Here is a 25958-nt window from a genome sequence, read left to right as displayed (position 1 = left end):
GCACACCCCCATACACATCAACAGAGATATAGTGGGGCGGGTCGAGAGATTTAAGTTCCTCTGTGCCCACATCACCAAGGAATGAACATGGTCCTCTCCAGGGCCTAAAATTAAAAATTTTGTCCACCAGCCACTGTGGCAGGTAGATAAAAAAAATTCACCAGCCAGATTGACCAGTCAGATTTTTTATCAGCCAAAATATTTTTGGCCATACTTACGTAAAAAAAATGAACAAAACATACTGATGACCATGCTTTGTAATGTTTCTAAAACAATACATGTATTAGTAAGAAGTAATGTGGTATCTTGTTCAATTTAATAAAACATTTTGTGAACCAAGTCTTTTTACCAAAATATCAGATGAGGCAGAATGTTCAGCTGGCCCTTTAAGGGCAGGGGTTACCGTGGGCCACTCAAGTTGTGTCACTGCGTCTGTGTGAGATTTGGGATCTAACTACTAGGGCGTCTCTTTGCTATCAGTTAAAGCAGCAAACTCAAACTAACGTTGAAAAAACAACTGAGCTTCTGAACAAAACTATGTAAATAGCCAACAAACACGAGGACAAGACTTTTGACAACTTTTATGTCTGTGCGCAGAGCCTCCAAAAATGAATCTTTCAGCACTTCACTTGGAGCGCACAGCTCTCCTGTCAGGCAGTGTTGCTGCTTGAGGTGGGATATAGGATTTGGATTTCTTTGTGCGAATAGCATCTATGAAACAAAACAGCAGGAATACTTTGATACAGCTACAGCAGCATTTTGTGGTCATACTTGACTTTTGATTATTTTTATTTGCGAATGTAATGCTTGCGCTGTAGAGCCCGGCAAATTGACCATCCGCCAACGTGTCTGGTGAAATATACATTCTTACTGGCCAACACTTAAATACGTACATTTGGCGAGTGGTGGGTGTTACTTTTATGCCCTGGTCCTCTCACACCAGCACAGTCGTGAAGAAGGGGCGACAGCACCTCTTCCCCATCACGAGGTTGAAAAGATTTGGCATGGCTCTCAGATCCTCAAAAGGTTATAGAGCTGCACCATTGAGAGCATCTCAACTGGCTGCAACACCGCTTGGTATGGCAACTGCACCGCCCTTGATCACATGGCGCTACAGAGGGTGGAGCGGATGGCCCAGTAGATCACCTGGTCCGAGCTCCCTGCCATCCAGGACCTCTATTTATTCAAATTTGTTATGTATTTTATTTAACCTTTATTTAACTAGGCAACTCAGTTAAGAACAAATTCTTATTGACAATGACGGCCTACCCCGGCTAAACCTTAACCCGACCCGGATGACGTTGGGCCAATTGTGCGCCGCCCTATGAGTCTCCCAATCACGGACGGTTATGATACAGCCTGGAAAAGAACCAGGGTCTGTAGTGACGCCTCTAGCACTGAGATGCAGTGGCTTAGACCACTGCGCCACTCTATACCAGGCGGTGTATGAGGAAGGCCTGGAAAATTGTCAGAGACCTCAGCCACCCAAGCCATAGACCGTTCACTCTGCTACCGCATGGCAAGCAGTACCGGAGCGCCAAGTCACGGACCAAAAGGCACCTGAACATCTTCTACCCCCAAACTATAAGACTGCTGAACAGTTAATAAAATGTTTACCCGGACTATTGTATTGAGACTTTTTCACTGACTCTATGTACACTCACTGGACACAACACAACAAAATGGGAAATAAGTCAAGGGGTAGGAATACTTTCTGAAGGCACTGTATATACCCTCAACTACCTCCTCCCCCCTGCACATTAACTCTGTACCGGTACTCCTTGTTTATAGCCTTGTTATTGCTATTTATTGTGTTAATATTATTAACATTTTGGGGGGAAATATTCATACTTTTTAACTGCGTTGTTGGGAAAGGGCTCAGTACTAAGCATTTCCCGGTGAAGTCTACAACTGTTGTGTTCAGCGCATCTGACAAATAGCATTTGATTTGATTTTGCTTGTTCTCCATCTTCTTTTGAAATAGTGAGCCAACATGTTTTCATCTCTTTTATTTTCACGACTGATGAAACACATTTTCTCATGCTCCCTCGTCTCTCTTCGGCAGACATCTAGTCGGCAATATGTTTGGAACATCAAATCGGAATAAAATCGCAGTATCGAATCTCGAAACGTATAGAATCGTGAGAATCGCAATACATATCGTATCGTGACATATCGTATCGTGACATATCGTATCGGCACTTAAGTATCATGATAATATGAGGTCCCTGTCAATTCCCAGCCCTATCGTATAAATAGACGACAAATCGATTCCAACAAAGCTGTTGTGCTGTTTCTGAAGCTAACTCTATTAATAGTACTTTGACGTATTATGGCCTGTTTGGGCTGTTGATACCAGTGTATTGATATGACCTTGCATGTACAGTAAATGAACGACAGAACTTTGATGCATGAGCTCATTTTCATCTCGTTTCCAACTAAGTCCTTCAGTGGAATGAATGGGACTTTGAGCCTTGAAATATTCATGCAGCGGAATCAAAGTTGTGGTATTCTGACTTGTCTCCCAGCTTTTACGCTTCGACTGTGAACTCGGAAGGCCCGTCTTACCTGCAGTGTGGGAGCTTGTTTTAATGACATGGAAGCACAAAGGAGCTGTCTTCTTTAATTATGGAAGAGTGTTATTAGCTCTGCCTCACGGCTCGCTCCCCTTTTCGTTCCCTTCTTTCCCCCTTTGATAGCCCTCCTTTCCTCTCTTCTTTTCAACACCGACTTCATACGGCCCTTTGATTTTCCTCCCCTGTCCTGCACGGAGTAATCCCCGAATCGCATGAGTCACCTCCGCTAAGCAGCCGATGAATGTGTCAGGATGGGTGCTAATGGCGCTCAGCACCCGACGCTAGCTCCTTGGCCCTGTTCTCTGGTCTTTAACAGTGTGAATGGATGCTGTGTCACACCACAAGTTGTTGCCAGGCACCCGTTGCTCCTCTTTCAGAATGCACGGGCCTTCATCTGATGAGCTCTAAATTAGGTAAAGAAACCCTCTCTGCCTTAGCTTGCAAATTTGGGGATCCACTGACTAAATATCAACCTTGCAAATTTGGGGATCCACTGACTAAATATCAACCTTGCAAATTTGATTTAAGATTTAAATCTTACTACAAATGTCACTGAGGTGTTGGTAACAGAACCATGTTGAAAGAGACACGTGGGATGGACAAGGGACGTAAGTAGCGACTACCGCACCATGTTGAAAGAGACACGTGGGATGGACAGGGGACGTCAGTAGCGACTACCTCACCATGTTGAAAGAGACACGTGGGATGGACAGGGGACGTCAGTAGCGACTACCGCACCATGTTGAAAGAGACACGTGGGATGGAAAGGGGACGTCAGTAGCGACTACCTCACCATGTTGAAAGAGACACGTGGGATGGACAGGGGACGTCAGTAGCGACTACCTCACCATGTTGAAAGAGACACGGGATGGACAGGGGACGTCAGTAGCGACTACCGCACCATGTTGAAAGAGACACGGGATGGACAGGGGACGTCAGTAGCGACTACCGCACCATGTTGAAAGAGACACGTGGGATGGACAGGGGACGTCAGGATCGACTACCGCACCATGTTGAAAGAGAGACGTGGGATGGACAGGGGACATCAGTAGCGACTACCGCACCATGTTGAAAGAGACACGTGGGATGGACAGGGGACGTCAGTAGAGACTACCGCACCATGTTGAAAGAGACACGTGGGATGGACAGGGGACGAAAGACACGTGGGATGGACAGGGGACGTCAGTAGCGACTACCTCACCATGTTGAAAGAGACACGTGGGATGGACAGGAGACGTCAGTAGCGACTACCGCACCATGTTGAAAGAGACACGTGGGATGGACAGGGGACGTCAGGATCGACTACCGCACCATGTTGAAAGAGAGACGTGGGATGGACAGGGGACGTCAGTAGCGACTACCGCACCATGTTGAAAGAGACACGTGGGATGGACAGGGGACGTCAGTAGCGACTACCTCACCATGTTGAAAGAGAGACACGGGATGGACAGGGGACGTCAGTGGCGACTACCGCACCATGTTGAAAGAGAGACACAGGATGGACAGGGGACGTCAGGATCGACTACCGCACCATGTTGAAAGAGACGTGGAATGGACAGGGGACGTCAGTAGAGACTACCGCACCATGTTGAAAGAGACGTGGGATGGACAGGGGACGTCAGTAGCGACTACCACACCATGTTGAAAGAGACACGTGGGATGGACAGGGGACGTTAGTAGCGACTACCGCACCATGTTGAAAGAGACACGTGGGATGGACAGGGGACGTCAGTAGCGACTACCGCACCATGTTGAAAGAGACACAGGATGCACACGGGACAGGGTAGTGTGTGGGCCTTCGTATGCGTGCTCTACTGTAGCCACAACAGGAATGTTACAGGGGGCTTACCATACAGTACGCCTCACACCAAGCAAGCTGTGATTGGGCTTGACGTAGGGGGCACAGTGGTGAATACTAGGGAAGGCACAGAGGTAGTTGTGGAGGCAGTCTGCCTACCCCAATACAAGGGTCCTAACAAGACAGCACAGGGATAGTAGGGCTTACAGCATTGTCCCATGTATGGGACCTGATCTTACCGGTAAGAGCGGCTTAGATGGAACATGATGTTACTAGAAACCAGGGGGTTCCTTTGACATGTGTCCAGTTCAGATGATCTCATTGGTTTATTTATCCAACAGTAATAAGTGTGCGTCGAAGTTGAACATCACCGATGATTTGACATGGACCAACAACACCCAGGGTCCATCCAATCATGAGTGTGAGTTAGGCCCGAACCCTTATAAAGGAAAGCGATTCCATATCATTTTCATTCAAGGGATGTGTTTCTCTCCATCACATCGCTCTTCTATGAGCTTAAGCATAATGTGTTCAGTGTGCTAAGAACCTGTTATTCCCAGCCCAGATATTTCCCCCCTCCCTCTGTCATGCTCACAATTACTGCATTTAAACACACTGGCCCAATAGCCGCTCCCTCGCTCTTTCCCTCCTTCCCGACCCATCTTCCATGCAAATTAACTCCAGGCCACTGCTGTTCGCTGCTTGACCGGCAATACATTTGAGTTTTGACAAGCCGTCTGAATTGTCTTTCCCTCCTCCCTTTCATCTGCCTCTCTCTGCGAGCTGCACAGTTGTGCAGCTGCTCATCAACTTGGCCTTGTCTTTATCTGTCTGTCTGTCGTTTCTCTCTGTCTGTCTGTCTCTCGTTTCTCTCTCTCTCTGTCTGTCTCTCGTTTCTCTCTCTCTCTGTCTCTCTCGTTTCTCTCTCTGTCTGTCTGTCTCTCGTTTCTCTCTCTCTCTGTCTGTCTGTCTCTGTCTGTGTCGTTACTCTCTGTCTGTCTCTCGTTTCTCTCTCTCTGTCTCTCTCGTTTCTCTTTCTCTGTCTCTCGTTTCTCTCTCTGTCTGTCTCTCGTTTCTCTGTCTGTCTGTCTGTCTGTCTGTCTCTGTCTGTCTGTCTCTCGTTTCTCTTTCTCTGTCTCTCGTTTCTCTCTCTCTCTGTCTGTCTCTCGTTTTTCTCTCTCTCTCTCTCTGTCTCTCTCGTTTCTCTTTCTGTCTCTCTCTCTCTCTGTCTGTCTCTCATTTCTCTCTCTCTCTCTCTCTCTCTCTCTCTCTCTCTCGCTCTCTCTCTCTCTGTCTGTCTCTCTCGTTTCTCTTTCTGTCTCTCTCTCTCTCTGTCTGTCTCTCGTTTCTCTCTCCCTCTGAGTGCTGTGTGTTATACAATGTGAATGGAGTCTTTCAGTGGCTCTAAACGGCCGCCCTTGGAATGACACCATGAACATGTTGTGTTTTTTCTTTCTTTCTCTGGCTAGTTTGGACACACAGATGGGCTGTAGGTCACAGATGGGCTGTAGGTCACAGATGGGCTGTAGGTCACAGATGGGCACGTGTGTGTGCTTTTGTCCTCTAGCCACAATGGCTTGTAGCTGAAGATGATGGGATATAGAGTGTTTTGCACGTGTTAGTCATGCAAGCGCAAGAGTGACCATCTGATATGCCGGACATGGTGATCGTAACGCCATGGCTTCATTTTAAGGCATGTATTAGATCAGATAACTGCTAGAATTGCATCAATGTGTGTTAATAGCCTGAATCTCTATTGATGCCAGATGTACAGATGCCACGATATTTTCTTTAGATCAGCTTTAAAACCATACAACTGGTTTTGTTTCTCTTTCATGAGATACACTTGTTTGCATCATATCTTGTTTTGTGGCTTTAATATCTTTATTTTATATTCATTGGACTATACATCTATATTTGTTTCATTAGGCCTATTATTATTTATTTAGTGTTATACTTCGCTGGTTTTTGGGATATATAACAAAAATCAATACAATACATTACATTTCATAATACTGAAAGATGGCCTGGCTCCCCAGTCCCCTCTCAACCCCCTGAAGCTGCACACAGAAACAAAAAACAGAGACCCCCTATTTTTATTCATTTACAGAGGCACTTAGTGTCTTACTGACGATGGATGCTTACCCGCCATCGCTGCCCTGCCTACTCTTGCAGGGGAGCCATTCGCCCCCCAGACTGCTGGTATGAAAACAGAGCATTGTCATTGTTTCTTGATAACATTTCCCATTCATAACCTAACCTACTCTCTGTTTGACTGGGATTAGACAAAAAGTAACTTTCTTTGCCATTTTGCCTTCTCAATTGTCTCAAGGGAAGTATGAAGTTAGTGAATGGTTAGTGTGTTAGTTTTTACGTGATAATGGAGGTCAGAGTTCAACAACATGGGAACAGGGGGGGCTCCACATAACCAGTCCAGTGACCATGATAACACTCCAAGGCCAATGCTACAGGCTCTATTAGGGATGCACACGTCATGCTCCTTAGCTGATTGGTCCTTACTATCCAGGGTCCTTGGAATGTCCCTCCTCCCTACCCAATTGAAGTCAAACTTTAAAATGGTTAGGGTAAGGCTAGGGATTAAGGGTTAGGGTTTAGCCTAGGGACGTCCCAAGGATTCCGGATAGCACTAACCATAGCTGATTGGCTTCAGAGTCTGAGCTCAGAGAGTAGTCGTCAACTGCCAAAGCTCCCATGATGCAACAGACCTGGTTTCACATGAAGGATGCAAGAGCTTCAAAGTGCATATCTAATCAAACAATACAAGCTCCCTGGACCCATGAGCTGTATCAAATACAAGCTCCCTTGACCCATGAGCTGTATCAAATACAAGCTCCCTTGACCCATGAGCTGTATCATACAAGCTCCCTTGACCCATGAGCTGTATCAAATACAAGCTCCCTTGAACCATGAGCTGGAACAAATACAAGCTCCCTTGACCCATGAGCTGTATCAAATACAAGCTCCCTTGACCCATGAGCTGTATCAAATACAAGCTCCCTTGACCCATGAGCTGTATCAAATACAAGCTCCCTTGACCCATGAGCTGTATCAAATACAAGCTCCCTTGACCCATGAGCTGTATCAAATACAAGCTCCCTTGACCCATGAGCTGTATCAAATACAAGCTCCCTTGACCCATGAGCTGTATCATATACAAGCTCCCTTGACCCATGAGATGGATCAAATACGTGCTTCCTGGACCCATGAGCTGGATCAAATACGTGCTTCCTGGACCCATGAGCTGGATCAAAACAAGTGCCGCCCATTTAAAAAATGGTATCTCTGCTGATCAGTACTTCACTTATGAGTTCAGGAAAAAGGTAGTTAACTTTAACTGCTTGAAATTGATCAACAACCCTTGATGTCTGCTTACGATTCCTGGTTACCGCACTTGCACAAGTAGTCACTAGCAATGTTCCCTCTAAGGTGCTCACAGCTCCCCCCGGACTGCCGTGCAGATTAAGTATCAGCCCGAGAAGCACGATATTGAACTTTACTAAACTTTCTAGAGATTTCCCCTTTAGTCAACACTACGTTTTGATCTGCTGTGGGAATTGTGCTCGAATCAATGCAATATTAACCACTTTCAATCTAACATACAGTACATGCAAAACTAACTGTGCAACAGATTTTCTTGTAGGCAGAACGTATTGGAGTAGGATTCTATTGCATTGACATGTATGACTCAGGCCCGTACTCTAGACAGAACGGTGCGTTATAACCAATCAGAGCTGCAGTAGGCCCAAATGCAAATGGCCATTGCCATATATCGATCTGTGCCATTCACTTTGAACTGGATTGCCTGAGCGGTCGTGAGTAGATGCTTGTTTTGAGGTCAAAGCGAGAGCTGCATGTAGCCACCTGTGCACATTTGTTCATATTGTTTGCTATTTAGTGAGTTATTAGCCCAGTTATAGCTAATTTCTAGTAAACAATGGGGGAGTGGTTGCTTCCAACAAGAGCACAGAATGTGTACATTTCTAGCCATCTTTGAAAAGCGAGTCAGGTAAATAGCTTTTTTATCTCTTAGTGTTGTATTTTGAGACGGTCTTGAATAAACCAAGTAGCCTATAGGCAGAGGGTAGCCTAATTTGTCTGATTCTCTGTAATAATGGTATAGGAATAATATATATCACTTTTTTTTTCCATAAAAAAACTACATTTTCTGCCACCTCCTTGTCTGAAGGACAAGTGGATGAACAGGTTAGTGTCAAGTCCTACATGTTTTTTTCTTTCTTTCAAAAGTCTCATGGAATGTAGGGCTACAGAACATTAAACACATTGGCTGCTACGGTAGGCTGAATGATAGAACAGCTATTTCCATGTTAAAATGTTATGGGATGCATTTTCTCCATTGTTTTTATAGTAGGCCACTCTGGCAGGGCTACGTTATGATCAAAAAAGCCACAGTAGCCTACTTGGCCACTGTTAAAACTGTAACTTAAAGTGGGTACAGCCTCAGTGTTCACAGTAAACATGCGCCGGAAGTTGCACAGAATTTTCACCATGTTCAAGTTGCCGCTCAGCAGACCTGAAATTTGCTCAGTGACAGAATTTTTTTTTAGGGAACATTGGTCACTAGCCATAATTGGTCCATCGCAGCATATGCTATTTCCAGTCACCCTGCTGCTAGATATCTTAATATGTTTGGCCCTGCACAGCTCCGTCTCAAGCCCTGCATGCAAGGGGCATATCCCTCGAGGCAGGATCTGATCTCTTCAATCCCCACCATCAGTCACTGAACCATGTGACAGGCCAGTGAATTACCTTCACAACATCAAAGCCTTGCCACCAGAGAAGGGGCCTTTTCAGGCGGGGAGAACTTGGGGCCCACCGAGTCTAGCCCCAAGGTGTTTTCAGTTGAAACAGACACACCTTGTACCTTATGCTCATGCGATCCGATGTTATCCTCTTGGCAGGGGTGTGATGTTTTTCCCCACAACCCAACACCTTCCTTAGTCAGTAGCGAGGAAACGAATCCCCACAAAAAGTATAGCCGTCTTGTAACCAGGAATCTCGTAACCTGCAGAGGCACTCTCTTGGAAATGTTAAAAGGTAAAGACTGTCTGTTAAACTGCAGCTTGGGTTGCACTTGTGATTGATTGCTATGCGTGGAGAGTGAGCTGCTTGGAAAGGAAGCAGAGTTACTGTTGCTATCGCGTTCACGCGAGCAGGGAGGGCCTCTTTCCTCAGATTCGAGATAATGTCGTGCACAGACTATGCATCAAGGCCTACTATTTCGAAAGGTCTGCTTTGTGTTAGACTTCAATGAAATCGATTGAGAGGGCGGCCACAGATCACTTTGAGAGAAGTAAGCTGTTTTCATAGGGAGCGTTTAACAGCTTCCTACAGTGTAGAGTATGATGAGTCTAAAGGTTGCAGGTCGCGACCTCGTGCCCCTAGGCTTGTCTCAGGTCAGCTAGATTGTCATCGTAAGGATCTGTCAGGGTGAACAGGACACAAACCTTTTGAAGTCGCCCTGATGACATCACCCTCCACGTTCTTTTTCTCAGAACCGATTGAGGCTGGATTCCGTTGACGCTGAGGTCGTCGAGTACACTTAGCTTTTATCCCAAGGCCTACTGTTCTCTCCCACAACTCCTCCCCTGTCCTGGGCTCCACTCTCATGTGTGTTGACGAGTAGCCTTGGGAGGATTCCACATCCACATGTCTTATCGCGGAGAGACCTGAACTCCCTCTTTATCTTGTCGTCTTGCCCTTTTTTGAAGTTGTGAATTATTGCAGAGTCGAGAGCCGTTTCAAATGAAAGTACCAAGTTCTATTTCTAGACCACAGATTCGAGCCAGAAAGAAGCTCAGAGCACAGTTGACCTTGTTTGATATATGCTGTTGTCAGTGCTGGCCCCATTATAGCTTAGGTCATTGTTAATGGTTGTCCTCCTTTTTCAACGGACCCATTTGCAGCCTATAGAACCAGTGCGTCAGACGCATCTGCTGTGTTTAGGAAATTCAATAAGTATGATCAAGAAAATGCATGACACATAATAGTGGGATAGGAACCAGGTGTCAGCTTTCCATGCTGCACCCCATGTTCCATTGCTTGTCATCTGCAGGGAGAACAACAGCTAAAGTAGATATACATCTCTATAGAAACTAGTATGATTTCTTCTGTTTGTTCTGAAGAAGTACCGTCAGGTCTACCTCTGAAGCAACCGTCTGGTACACAAACATAACCTCCTTTTGCAATACTGTGTAACCTGATGGTTTACCATGGCACCCGTTTATGCTTTGGTACGAGGACGTTGTTATTGTTTACGTTTCAGAAGGTTAGTTGTACACTGAGTCTACCAAACATTAGGAACACCTTACTAGTATTGAGTTGAGAGCAGGTGTTCTCAATGTTTTGTCTACTCAGTGTATATCTCAGGCCTAGCCTTAATTAGACCGAGGTCTCTACAGATGGACAACCTGGACATGTACATGATATTGCTATGAGTGTAAAAATTGCATGAGCATACGATCGTTTGCCACATTATCAAAAGAATAACACGCGTCTCCACGTACACAAGCTATTGCGTTTACCAGCACACAAGTGCACCTACATTCTCAAATAGTGCACACTCACCATACAGACACTACACATACTCTGTATTTCTGTTGTTCTGCGTCAATACGGAAGTGCCCATCACCGTGTTTGGCAAGGAAGCTGTACCCTGTGTTCAGTAGTCCGCAGCAGCGAAAGCACACTTAGCAGGCGTCGTGAATCCGCAGCTTGAGCGAGTCACTGTACTAACGAACCCCACGGTGCCCGGCACAGCCATACACATACGCCCAGCTGCACATGTCAGATGGCGAGGGAGCAGGTAACTGTTCCAATCCAATACGGAAGCTACTCATCCCTGACAAGTCAGTCTAAACAGCAGCCGGCAGGGAGATTCCTATCTACGTTGGATAGAGTTATAAGCCTGTAGCTTCAGCTTATCAGCTTAGAACGTGGATGCACTGTAACTGTAGCTACAGACCGCGAGTGCCTTTGGCAGTAGGATACTTTGATCGCTTTCTTAATAGGCAGAGCTTTCTTATTGTATCTTTTAATGGTCGAACCCCTCTTAGCAGATCGACTCAGCTCTAGCAGAGGGCATCATAGGACCTCTCTTTTTATTGCGTGAATTGTTCCCTCCCTTCAATCCCAAGCTACCTTTTTTTCTTTTCTTTTCGTTGTTTTTATTTTTTTCGATAGCTCTCAGCAGGGGAAGAAGCCCACAAGCTAATTCACGACTTTCAGTCTGACAAAGGCGGCCTTTCACAGGGCTGATGTGAGAACAGTGGAGTTGGCACTGTCCGCCTCATTCTGAAAGTAAAGCACCCGAGACTTGACTTTGAAGCCTGTGTCTTTTACCAGAAGACAGGCCCTCCTTTCCTTGACTCAATAGGGTGCTCAGCCCTCCAGCTCTTCCTGCTTTTCACTTTGCTCTGTCCCTGTATTCCTCCATCTATCTGGTCTTTTAACACCACTGATGTTGGTGGATAGTCTGACTCTTGTCACATACTGTCTGTGACAAGAGGGGTGGAGGAATTAAACCCAGCCTTCTCTCACCCTGTTCTCATATGCTGCTCGCCTCGTCATGAACACATGGTGGAGTTATTCTCAGTGAGCTGGGTGCAGTCCTTTTTCACGGCATGTCTGACCTCTATTCCTCAACTACACCCACCCCCCCACCACCAACCACACCCACCCACACAGATACACAAACAACCATCCACCCCAAAAGTACCCCCCCCCCCTCCCTCCAGGTCTTTGTCTACAAGCCCATGAGGCCCTCTGAGCAAACATAGCACCCGACCCCTGACCCTGTCTAATCAGGCACAAATTAGGCATGTCGAGAGGACGCCCCCCTACCTCCAACACCCCACTCCCACCATCCCATTTCCACAGGAGCAGCTCTTGCCATGCGGGAGGGATTCCCCCACCCCCACACAAACAGGCATGCATGCACGCACAGACACACACACTCATATACACACACAGGCACACACACACGCCCTCCTCCCGGCACTTCCCTTCGAATAGGACCGTAATGACATTAACAGCTTCCTCCTCCCGGTGAACCGTGGAACAGTTTCCACTCTGTGCCCATTCCTTCTTCTCCTCTCTTTTTTCCCTCTCCTTCCTCCTCTCAGAGTTCCATGTCTTTCATTTTTTTTTGGCCCAATTAATTAACAGTAATGCAAACGACGCTGTAAAGGCCCGGGATCTACAACAACAGGAGTCCTGTTTTCACAAGAGCTGATTACATAATCAGATTACACCCCATATCTAAGAGCCCAGATCTGAAATCCCAGGCCCCAGCCAGCTAGCTCGCTGTGCTACTTTTCCCTTAAGACTTACCCCCACACCAGTGGGCCGCCAGGGTTTTATGTTAATGTGCGCTCTAGTGTTATCAACGACCTCTTTATCGTTCAAGATTGTTGCTCTGTGAGAAGGTGTTGGAAGTTCACGGTTAGCCATTGTTATGTAAATGCCAGCTGAAAAGTACCAGTGGCCTGAGACACAGATGCCGGGCCCGCGACACAGATGCCGGGCCCGCGACACAGATGTCGGCCCACGTCGACAGAAACAGAAAAGTCTGGTGTAAATCCTCAGCAAACATGCAGGAATGTCTATTTCCGAACACGTTGTTGTTCTGCGTAGCACAGTCTGTGGCCCCATTAAGCAGGCTTTGCATGGGCCACAGATACGACCGCAGGCAACAGGTATGGCGGACATTAGCAGCAGATTAGAGCAGAGTACTACAGGCGGTAGGGAGATTGAGAACATGCGTGTTAATGCTTGCCCCTGGAGCTTGGAGCTACAGTAACATGGCGCTATTACAGGAGAGAAGCACGGAGAGGGGAGATCCATAGAGAGAGCTGTGTCGTGTCTGTTGTTTGGAGCTGTGTTGTGCTGTAAATATATGGGGGAAACCTATAGTAGACACGTTTAATGTCTGCATGCGGGACATAGTCTTGTTAGAGAGTAGAAGAGAGTAAGAGTCTTGTCCCTATTCGTCTGTGTACTGCCTTCCTTGCACTGTTTGTTTTCCATATGCTTGTATCCCTCCCCTCCCACTGTGCTGTACCTCCACTCCTTCTCGCCCTCTTCTGAACAATCGTCTGTTTATTTCTCACAGGGCGGAGGCCAACGGTCACACAGAACAAACTACAGGCCTGGGGATATCATTAACCTCCACACACAACAGGATACTGGTAGGTTTTACTGGCTGCTTCTCGCCCCCTATAGCTATATGCGGTATGTCTGTGTACTGTACGCACACATACATGCACACGGATGTAGAGGTCTGCGCGGGACTGATTTCTTCATCCGCTCCAGCAAGAATTGGTCCCGAACCCGACCGCAGTCCCGCTAATGTTATTTTAGGCATACTGTATGTGATGCAGCTTGCTTGGCAGCCATAGTCTTAGCAATTTTGCACCTTATAGGCAATATCAAAATGTGCCAAAAAATAGGTTAAGTTACCAGAGATTCTCACGTGGCCCATTACACGACATGGCCAAAAGGATGTGGACACCCCTTCAAATTAGTGGTTTTGGCTATTTCAGCCACACCCATTGCTGACAGGTGTATAAAATCGAGCACAAAGCCATGCAATCTCTATAGACAAACATTGGCAGTAAAATGGCCTTACTGAAGAGCACAATGACTTTTAACGTGGCACCGTCATAGGATGCAACCTTTCCGACAAGTCAGGTTGTCAAATTTCTAGTGGAAAGCCTTCCCAGAAGAGTGGAGGCTGTTGTAGCAGCAAGGGGGGGGGGTTCTTCATTCTTCACGACTGTCTTGGTGTGTTTGGACCCTTCTAGTTTGTTGTTGATGTGGACACCAAGGAATTTGAAGCTCTCAACCTGCTCCACTATGGTCCCGTCGATGACAATGGGGACGTGCTCGGTGCTCCTTTTCCTGTAGTCCACAATCATCTCCTTATTCTTGGTTACGTTGAGGGATAGGTTGTTATTCTTGCACCACCCGGCCAGGTCTCTGACCTCTTCCCTATAGGCTGTCTCGTCATTGTCAGTGATCAGGCCTACCACTGTTGTGTCGTCAGCAAACTTAATGATGGTGATGGAGTCGTGCCTGGCCATGCAGTCGTGGGTGAACAGGGAGTACAGGAGGGGACTGAGCACGCACCCCTGGGGAGCTCCAGTGTTGAGGATCAGCGTGGAAGATGTGTTGCTACCTACCCTCACCACCTGGGGGCGGCCCGTCAGGAAGTCCAGGATCCAGTTGCAGAGGGAGGTGTTTAGTCCCAGGTTCCTTAGCTTAGTGATGAGCTTTGAGGGTAGTATGGTGTTGAACGCTGAGCTGTAGTCAATGAATAGCATTCTCACATAGGTGTTCCTTTTGTTCAGGTGGGAAAGGGCAGTGTGGAGTGCAATAGAGATTGCAACATCTGTGGATCTGTTTGGGCGGTATGCAAATTGGAGTGGGTCTAGGGTTTCTGGGATAATGGCGTTGATGTGAGCCATTACCAGCCTTTCAAAGCACTTCATGGCTACGGACTCAATCAGGGACATGTTGAAAATGTCAGTGAAGACACCTGCCAGTTGGTCAGCACATGCCCGGAGCACACGCCCTGGTAATCCGTGTGCTCCTTGCAGCCTTGTGAATGTTGACCTGTTTAAAGGTCTTACTCACGTCGGCTACGGAGAGCGTGATCACACAGTCATCCGGAACAGCTGATGCTCTCATGCATGCCTCAGTGTTGCTTGCTTCGAAGCGAGCATAGAAGTAATTTAGCTCGTCTGGTAGGCTCGTGTCACTGGGCAGCTCGTGGCTGTGCTTCCCTTTGTAGTCTGTAATAGTTTGACGAACAATAAGACAACCGTTTCCATGTAGCTTAAGCTGCGGGACAAAAATATATTTTAATTTGAATGTTGTCTGTCTGACCTCCCGTCCGCTTCCGCACTGCGAGGGGTCAGCCCTCTACACAGATGCACACAAACATATGTGTACACACACACACACACACACACACACACACACACACACACACACACACACACACACACACACACACACACACACACACACACACACACACACACACACACACACACACACACACACACACACACACACACACACACACACACACACTCACTCACTCACTCTCTCTCACATACTCAGGCAGTATAACTTATAGCCCAGTCTACAGTGAGATGTATCGACTCCCACTGATCGAATGCCAAGTGTTTCCAAATAGGGTCTTATGCTGCCTTCATCCTAATGTGAAAATATGTACGATTCTCTGTCTCTGTCTCTCCATCTGTCTCTCTCTCTCTGTCTCTCTCTCTATGTCTCTCTCTCTCTGTCTCTCTCTCTCTGTCTCTCTCTCTCTGTCTCTCTCTCTGTCTCTCTCTCTCTCTCTCTCTCTCTCTGTCTCTCTCTGTCTCTCTCTCTCTGTCTCTCTCTCTCTCTCTCTCTGTCTCTCTCTCTCTCTGTCTGTCTCTCTCTCTCGGTGTCTCTCTCTCTCTCTCTCTCTCTTGCAGTGTGGTGTTAAAGTCAGGGTCCTGATATTAACGGTAACTGTTCCCACCAGCCCAGTGCAGGAAATCAAAGAGTCACATTCCCAGCATTCCATGGTGTGTCCCTGAGCCGGGGCCTTGTGTGTCTGCTCGACTCACGCCCCCTACTCCCACACTGGAATATGGGAATATTATGGGATCACTGTGTCTAGGGATACATAAATCCAAATGCCCTGTCTAGTGTATGTGTTTTTGTTTTGACCGGCATTGCAATTTAAGACCTTTCACTTTGCGTCCCGATACAGTGTCTGGTGGAACTGTAGTAAACATTAAGACAGGACAGTTTAGAACTATAATGCAGGTTGTGGTTGAATTTGGACATTCGTGTCCTACGTGGACTTTTCTCTTCATGAGTTGAATTTGAATTGAATATGCTAGGTGTTAGCTTTTCACCTGGCTACCACAACCAGCTGACATCCAGCGTGATTATTTCCGAGCCAATTAAAAGCATTAACGTAGCTGGGCGTGGTCAAACACTTTTTGGACCACACCCGACTTGAATGCGCAGTTACTGAAGATTCTGAGCTTTAGCACCTTAGTGTTGTACACCACCTGACTGCAATAGTAATGAGGGTACATGACAAGACCAAAAGGCTCTTTTGCTCATTTTTATATACGATGTGTGAATATGTTGTAAAGACCTCCTATATATGTATTCTGTAAAAGCACATGGATGTGTGTGAAACGCATAATCCGAAACGTATGTATGTGAAAACGTGCCTTTGGAATTTTGTCCAACTTTTAGTAGCCTAGTCAAGGATTCACCATGCAATATACTGTATATTGGCACACTTCACTGGTTACAGACCAAGCGGAATGACCTAGACCTTGATTTTGGAGGTTCAAAATATCCCCCTGGTGGCCAAGTTGACCTATTTTTAATTGGCTGATGTGGGATTTGTTACAGAGAAAGTTTAAACCTTAGGTTTAAGTAAGTTGTTGTTAGTATGGCTCCACAGAGTTTAAATGGAATTGAACTCAACCCTGGTTATAATGCCGGTCTGACAGTGTTTTTGTTACTGGCTGTTGTTGGAGCTCCTCTCCTCTCCCTCTCCCTCTTCCTCTTCTTCCTCTCCTCTCCTCTCCCCCTTTCCTCTCCTCTCCAGCTGGGTAAATGGGAGAGCGAGAGAGAGGGAGGGAGAAAGGGATAGAAGTATGAAATCACAGTGTAATTCTGGTGAACGAATTAGGAAAGAGGCGGAAACAGGCGGAACATTGATCTGAGGATTGTTGGACAGATGTTGGGTGGGTAATACATCTTAATGGCTGCAGCGGAGTGGTACATAAGCTTTCAGCAAACACCGTTTGAGTCAGCAACTAGGAGGGATGGTGAACAGTGGGGGTTGAAACATTGAGCCCGTTTAGGAAGCATTAGAATGGCCATTTTGGCCATGGCCAGAGATGGCTGTGGGACTGAAGGTGAATGGTTTGCTTTTCGGTCTTCATTTAACTGGGTCCTCATGTGGAATGTTAGACATCTGCACGTACAGTAATACCTACGGATGGGTTTCACCATTTGAAGTAATGTCATATGCCTATTTGATGGATGTGGCAAGTGGACGCCACTAAAAGTACTCTTTGTATAGCGTGAACTGTGTTAGGTAGAGGCGTATGCAGCAGCCCCCGGAATCCCAGAGTCCCATTGCTGGGTTACAGGCGAACATTCTTAACACCTCATGAATCTCACCTGTTGCGGCAAGGCTGCTGCTGACAAAGTCTGCAGTGTTTGTGCACACATGTACGTGTCGTGCACACGCGCTAACGTTCATACACACACGCATCGCCCGCATGTGTCGTGCACACCCACTTAGGCCTACAGTCAAACATGTGGTTTCCATATGTTGGATGTGTTTGATACCGTTCCATTTATTTCATTCCAGCCAATACAACGAGCCTTCCTCCTATAGCTCCTCCCACCAGCCTCTTCTGACTCATACACACGGCACGCACGAGCGCACTCACACACACACACTCACACACATGCACGCATGCTCATCGCACACACACACACACACACACACTCTCTCAGCAGCAAGATTGGTGCAGAATTGAAATGATTGAGCTCATTCTTTGATAGATAATCTGTTGGGCTCCATTATTCAAACAAAGTTAATCCCGAAATGAATACTGGTGCTGGGCAAATAATCAATCCACTAAATAAGGAATCATATTATAACAGACAGACAGACAGACAGAGAGATAAACAGACAGACAATCTGGCTACAGTTGAAGTCAGAAGTCTACATACACTTATGTTGGAGTCATTAAAACTTGTTTTTCAACCACTCCACAAATTTCTTGTTAACACTAGTTGGTTAGGACATCTACTTTGTGCATGACACAAGTCATTTTTCCAACAATTGTTTACAGACAGATTATTTCACTTATAATTCACTGTATCACAATTCCAGTGGGTCAGAAGTTTACATGCACTAAGTTGACTGTGCCTTTAATAAACAGCTTGGAAAAGTCCAGAAAATTATGTCATGGCTTTAGAAGCTTCTGATAGGCTAATTGACAGAATTTGAGTCAATTGTAGGTGTACCTGTGGATGTATTTCAAGGCCTACCTTCAATCTCAGTGCCTCTTTGCTTGACATAATGGGAAAATCAAAAGAAATCAGCCAAGACCTCAGAAAAACAATTGTAAACCTCCACACATCTGGTTCATCCTTGGGAGCAATTTCCAAATGCCTGAAGGTACCACGTTCATTTGTACAAACAATAGTGCGCAAGTATAAAGAACATGGGACTATGCAGCCATCATACCGCTCAGGAAGGAGACGCGTTCTGTCTCCTAGAGATGAACGTACTATGGTGCGAAAAGTGCAAATCAATCCCAGAACGACAGCAAAAGACCTTGTGAAGATACTGGAGGAAACGGGTACAAAAGTATCTATATCCACAGTGAAACGAGTACTATATCGACATAACCTGAAATGCCGCTCAGCAAGGAAGAAGCCACTGCTCCAAAACCACCATAAAAAAGCCAGACTACGGTTTACAACTGCACATGGGGACAAAGATTGTACTTTTTGGAGAAATGTCCTCTGGAACAAAAATAGAACTGTTTGGCCATAGTGACCATCGTTATGTTTGGAGGAAAAAGGTGGAGGCTTGCAAGCCGAAGAACACCATCCCAACCACGAAGCACAGGGGTGGCACCATCATGTTGTGAGGGTGCTTTGCTGCAGGAGGGACTGGTGCACTTCACAAAATAGATGTAATCATGAGGGAGGAAAATTATGTGGATATATTGAAGCAACATCTCAAGACATCAGTTAAGTTAAAGCTTGGTCACAAATGGGTCTTCTAAATGACCCCAAGCATACTTCCAAAGTTGTGGCAAAACGGCTTAAGGACAACAAAGTCAAGGTATTGGAGTGGCCTTCACAAAGCCCTGACCTCAATCCTATAGAGTATTTGTGGGCAGAACTGAAAAAGCTTGTGCGAGCAAGGAGGCCTACAAACCTGACTCAGTTACACCAGCTCTGTCAAGGCTCTCTGGAAGGCTACCCAAAACGTTTGACCCAAGTTAAATAATTTAAAGGCAATGCTACCAAATACTAATTGAGTGTATGTAAACTTCTGACCAACTGGGAATGTGATGAAATAAATAAAAACTGAAATAAATCATTCTCTCTACTATTATTCTGACATTTCACATTCTTAAAATAAAGTGGTGATCCTAGGCAACTAGATTTGGCCACTGTCTGAGTGGCTGGTCGAGGGACCGGAACATAATTATAATAATTTGTACACTGCAAATTCACCACAACTAAACCCAAATTGTATTTGAAAATGACAATTTCATACCTTAATTACATTGAGACACAGTCACGTCTCTTTTTACATTTTTATTCGTGGGAATACTTCGGAACAGATTTCCTAAATTAAACACATTTTCAGCTGAATTCCTGGTGATTTTGCAGTTTTCTTTTTAACAAATAAAGTTTTTACCAGACTTTTGGCCCCCCCCCCCCCCGGCTGCCATTTGCCGACCCCTGACCTATAACCTATATATGACCTCTAACTGTTTAAGTGTACAGTATTTGGGTCAAGAGAGTGATGCACCTTCTGATTTATGCTCAACAGGCCTGGTATGGAGACAAGCAGCCTACTTTTTTACAGAAAATAAACTGAAGAGCATTCCAACCTGGACAGAATATTGTAAAGGCCTGGTATTGAACACGAGGCATTTTACTGTTAACTTGTCAGCGACAGCCTGGCATCATGCTTTAGATTCACCCTTTGTGTGTGTGTGTGTGAACGTGCAGACCTATACATGACCCATGGCAACAGGCACTGGAGGCACTGTGGATCAATGTCGTTAGCTAATCGATAGATACCCTACCGTCTGGTCTCCTTAAACTGCTCCACAGTGACCCCATATTATAAAAAGTGTTACCGCACTATAAACAGTGTCGAAACAGCAGGTGGACATGAACAAGGCTCTAATATGCCTGATATATCTCATGGTGGTCACTATGAAACGCTGCCTTTTACCGTAATAATCATGCTTAATGGATTCCATCCAACAGATTCCAACATTTCAAATAAATGATTTTAGTTTCCTACCACGACACAGGGGTTCTTTTTTTCACCACAAAATTGGTCACACTTCTGATCCTAGCAAGAGAATGTCACCATGGCAATGTGGTTGTGTAATATAATTGGATGACCTGTGTTGTAGGTAGGATACAGCAATTTACTTAAACAAAACATAATGCTGTACCAGCCAGAGGAGGCTGGTGGGAGGAGCTATAGGAGGACAGGCTCATTATAATGGATGGAATTTAATAAATGGAACGCAGTCCAACATGTGGTTTCCATATGTTTGATAATACCGTTCCATTGATTCCATTCCAGTCTTTACAATAAGCCCATCCTCCTATAGCTCATTCCACCAGCCTCCACTGGTACCAGCCTAACATTTACTAGCAACACTTCCTATGTTGGTGTTTTTCTATTGCTTTTGTAGGCTAATGGTGATGGGTTTATCAAGGACATAATAGCATATGGCCTCAGTGAACTGCTGTATAGCTGGGATGTTGTCTATAGGCATGTATCTGTCCTTCTAGATCCCCTGTATGTTTGGCTTTGGGTTCCTGTGTGGTCCAAACAGCTTACTGTGTGTACGCTGGTCTTACCTTCCCTTATGTGCGGATGTGCGTGTCTGTGTCGTGCAGGTTCTTGCTTCGACCCTGCTCTAACACAGCACATTTTGCTAATGAGCTACTCATCAGGCTCTGATTAGCTGAACCAGGTGTGTTAGAACAGAGCAGGATCTCCAGCCTGCCTACAGCAGCTCTTCAGGCAGAGGGTTGCCCCAGCCACACCCCTCTCCTCTCCCCCTTTCACATGCTCACGCAGATCACACAGAGCAGGATCTCCCAGTAAGGGCAGGTCAAAGCCACCCATGCACATACTCTCTCTCACACACACATACACACACCTCTTTCAAGTCACACACACACTATCACAACAGTAAACAGTCGCGGCCTCAAACCATACACACACGACCCCACACACACACACACCTCCCATCACTCACACACTGGCAGTCAGGCAAGCAGGATAAGGAACAGTACGGTTTGTAAAGTACTGTTTGTGGACCCTCTCCTCTAACAGTTCGAGGCATTCACTACACTGGAGCGGTTGTAGTGGTTGTATGTCTGTACACACTGGTTGTGCAAAGATATACATTATGTTAAAGTGGAAAAGACTCCAAAGAGCCAGGCTGTGGCTGCCTGACTAATGGTGCCTGTACAACAAACTTTACATATGCTGCTGCTACTCTGTTTATTATATATCCTGATTGCCTAGTCACTTTTACCCCTACCTACATGTACATATTGTATAACCACAATTACCTCGTACCCCTGCACATTGACTCGGTACTGGGGCTCCTTGTATATAGCCTCGTTATTGCTTTAAATCTGTTACTGTTTCTTTTTTTATTTACCTACATTTTGTCTTACTTTTTAACTCTGCACAGCTGGGAATGGGCTCGCAAGTAAGCATTTCACTGTTGTATTTGGCGCATGTGACCAATACAATTTGATTTGAGGCTATACTCCAGTAGGAAGTGTATAGAAGCGTTAGCGCCTAGCGGGCTAGCGGTTTACTTCTCCCTTTCACAGCCCATTGATTGTACCCTCCCTGTGCAATATGCCACTCTGCAATAAGAAATGGTTTCCTGGTTAACAGACCAGCGCTGCCAGTATAGAGTGTGCACTGTATAGATGTGTCCTAGCTAGAAGAATTCAGTCCACATCCTCATGTCAAGTAAGCAACCTTTTTATCCTTGCGCGGCTTATACGGAAGATCGAATACATTAGGGGGGAAACATCCAAACTGTTGATGACCCGCCACCACATCTTTGCGACTGTTTTTGCTTGTTTGCGTGCGTGTGTACGTGCACATACGTGTGTGCTGATGTGGGTGCGCTTGCGTGTGTGTTTATTTGCAGCGGCACGCACAAGCGAGGCCCAGTTTTGCTGCCTGTCTGTGGTTCAACCCAAACCCAGTCATTTCCCCTTGGGATTTCATCTCTATTTTCGGAATGTCAAAAATCCCCTTTTGATGCTTATTTTAGGCCTATTTGCTTTCTCTCCGCTGCCCAGATCATATTAATGATAGTTCTAGCGTTGAAGGTGGTACGTAATCAATCCTCTCGATGGCGGTGTGTGTCAACAAGGTGGTTGTTCGGTGGTAACGCCTAACCTATAGCATTCACATGTTTATGTACCTTAGAAACACTCCCCTCTACTCTGCCTGTTTTGACATGCTGTTTCCATTGGCATGGTTCCACGCCATAACGTCATATAGCCTTTAATGTGGATGAAACTAGCAAAATAGAGAGCGTACTGTATTAAAATATTAATCTTCCTCCCACACGTTGGAAAATTGTACAGTATTGCATGTTAGCCCAGAGATGTAGAGAGCTCTGAGTTTGTTTATCCTGCCCATACATTTCCAAAGAGAAGTTGATAATTCAATCTGAGACAATTGTTTTGAACTCCCTCTCTCCTTCTCTTATGGCGGGAAGGTTAATGCCTTCACATCTCCCCTCTCCTCTACTCCTCCTTCTGCTCCATCCCATACTCCTCCTCACATGACCACCATCATCTCACTTCATTAATAAAACACTGCTTTCCTGCTGTAAAATCCTTGTTTATTGAGAGAGCTGGTTCTGCAGTCGACCCAAAAACAGCTACCACACGTGTCTGTGTGCTTGCGTGCCCGCGAGTGTGTGTGCAGGCGCTTATTTGTGCGAGCATTCATTCAACCACACATACAGGTGTTTTCTTCCCAACTATTTACTGCCCGTTATAGCCTCAAATGTGACAGACTGTAAATATTCCTACTTTGCTTTTTAATACCAAAATGTGCAACATTTCAGGAGCGTTTATGTTTTTAAGATCCCTACCCCTCGAGGGAAATAATAACGTCTTTGTTACACTGCCAAAATGTGTTGCGCCGCTTTCTCCAGCCATACGAAGCAGGAAAGTCTGCGTTCTCCAACCAGATGACCAGCTGCGTTACAGTATTCACCTGGGTGACTGGCGAGTGTTGATGACATCATTCTCACACATGCTGAGCGGTTATTAAAATCTGTTATTTTTCTATAAAATGGCTCTTGAATGTGACTGTTGTCTGGCCATTGTCATAACCTCAAGGTTGTAAGTGTCTGAGGTGGGAGGTGGAATAGTGCAGCAATTAAGAGTTGCTCTAGTGCTGTACAGCCAGTTCTCTGTTCTCCGGACTGTGCTGATAGCCCAATACACGGGACATGGATTGCAAATCTTAGGCATGTTTTTTTGCTAGGTTTAGATCTGCTAATTCAGATTCACAGATCAATCAAGTCAATGGACTGCTTGGTTACTCATTTTACGTGCCAAAGGTTCACATAGAGATAAAATAATGAATGGCGAGCCTAAGATGTTCAATAGGACTTGGTAAGTAAGTTGTGTTGTGTAGATACTCTTTTACCACATTCATCGTAGGCCATTTTGACACTGTAATGAGACATTGTCCACAAACACAGGTCTTACGATCAGCTTTCAGCAGCACAACAGCGACCCAAACTCCCAAAGTGACTACAGGAAACTGACCTGGGGTCTTTGCTTAGCTGAGCCTCCTGTGGTGATGAGGATTAGTGCTGGGTGACTATATCAGGGCCGTTACTGTCTATCTGTTTAATAAGCTAATTACTCTGATTACTGATTACACATTGTGCCCCAGAGACAAGGCTTTATGGAGAGAGTCACCAGGCTATCTCTCTGTTTTCTTTCTCTCCTTCCCCCTTTCGTCTCCCCCCCCCCAACCCCCACCCCCCACTCCCCTGTTTCTTTTTTTCTGCTTCCCCTTAAGGCGTCAGCATGCTTCAATTCAGCTGGCGGCTAGCCGAAGTCGGCTGGGCGAACTGAACTAGTGTGCTCACATGCTCCCTTCAAAGACTTTTGCTTAGGAACGAGAAAAAAATCGGCAATAGTACTGTTTGTCTGTTTCGAGACGCCGTAGCCAGTATTCACTTCCTCAAAATAGTCAGAATGAATCGAAGATAACTCAAGAAATCTGTCATTAATTTTGACGTTTTTGCAGAGGAGATCTTAGTCGCGCAATATTACATCTAACTAAGATTTTGGTGCATTATTTCTCAATGAAAAAATGTGCTTGAAAAGGAGTCATCTCTTGTTGAATGACAAAGACTTTATTGAAGAATCCCTACAGTTGACTGACAAAGGGACTCCCAAACTTCGGCTGGCCTCGAGAAAGATTTCTGGGTGCCGGAACAGCTGACAAAACCCTTACCGAAGTTCAAAACAAACAAAAACGCCACAAAATGTCATCATATTATATGCACGAACTCTTCCGAACTGTTTTGGCTGGAAAGCATGCGAAATGACTTTTCCACCATCTATCTTTTCGCCTCTCTATCTTTAACAATCTTTAACAATCATTTGTCCCATCTCTCCCTCTCCCTTTCTCCTTCATTTCTCCTCTGCCGCTCTTCGGGATGAGAAACACCCCCCCCCCCCCCCCCCCCACACTTTTAATTAGCATAATTGATGGTTTCCGTGCCGCTGTTACCTATGCTTCTGGCTGGTGTGTGTGACACTGGGGAAACAAATTACCGTTCTTTGCGTAGGAGCAGTTCCTGCTCGGAAGGATTAGGGTCATTACATGGCAAGCGGAACTGGAATTCCAACCCAGTGCATTATAGCCTTAAACTTTAACCTACATCAAATACCCAAAGAGCAGGAAAACAAACAACTGCGTAATTAGTGGGTTTCCCAGATTTAAGGGGCAATCTGAAATCAAAAGCGGTTGCCGAGCCATAGGACCCATTGCATGCATTTTAAGATCCCACTCCCAAATAGCCACCCGCTTTGTCTAGACAAAAAATAAATAAATAACACAAACTAACATTCCAGAACTTTGAGAGACAATGTAGTCGTCGGCTCACAACTTAAACGTCAATAAAGTTGGGGAATTGCGAATTCCCTTGTGTGCTTATGCACAAATGGTTATGTGTTTGCACACTGTGTAAATGGGGATCTTTACATTTCCGCAAGATCGTTTCTGAAAATCTAAACGACGGGCAGAAGCAGAACTGACAAACAGAAGGAACAACAGACAGAAACCACATACTACGGACCTATGGACGGCTCGTCACGGAGGTGAGGAGTGGTGTCAAGATGGATAGCTCTTACAGGTGGTCCCACCGTTAAAGACAGTGGACACAGGGTGGGCCCTTAGAAGAAGCCACAAAATATGGACATGTGGATATACATAAAGGAGCCATTGTCCATTGAAACAGAGGTCATTCATTTTGTTTTCTGTGCATCTGTGAAACTATTTGACTGTGTCTTTCCTTTGACAATCTGCTTGTCAAGAACACTATGACTCATTCAGATCTTTCAGAGTCTGCCAATAAACATCAGTCGTCAGTAGACGGATTTATCGTCCCCTGGGGGGAAAGTGGTTTTGCTGCAAAATCATTCACAAGTAACAA

At 45.7% G+C, this 25958-nt stretch overlaps 1 protein-coding gene across 4 annotated transcripts in view; it reads left to right on the top strand.

Moving 5' to 3' along the window:
- The window catches only part of LOC110491482 (thyroid hormone receptor alpha-B), a 149493-nt gene that overhangs the window by 56566 nt on the left and 66969 nt on the right, over positions 1 to 25958 (top strand). For all 4 annotated transcript variants that reach the window (XR_016487158.1, XR_016487159.1, XM_021564964.3 and 1 more), the window contains one exon: positions 13526 to 13601. The gene's annotated coding sequence lies outside the window, so the exon portion shown is untranslated. The remainder of the gene's footprint in view (positions 1 to 13525; positions 13602 to 25958) is intronic.

The sequence above is a fragment of the Oncorhynchus mykiss genome, chromosome 16 (assembly GCF_057628025.1).
Source record: "Oncorhynchus mykiss isolate SJ-2025 chromosome 16, ASM5762802v1, whole genome shotgun sequence".
In the NCBI taxonomy this organism is placed as follows: domain Eukaryota; kingdom Metazoa; phylum Chordata; class Actinopteri; order Salmoniformes; family Salmonidae; genus Oncorhynchus; species Oncorhynchus mykiss.
Note: the sequence above shows the minus strand (reverse complement) of the source record. Positions and strands in the feature narration are given on the sequence as shown.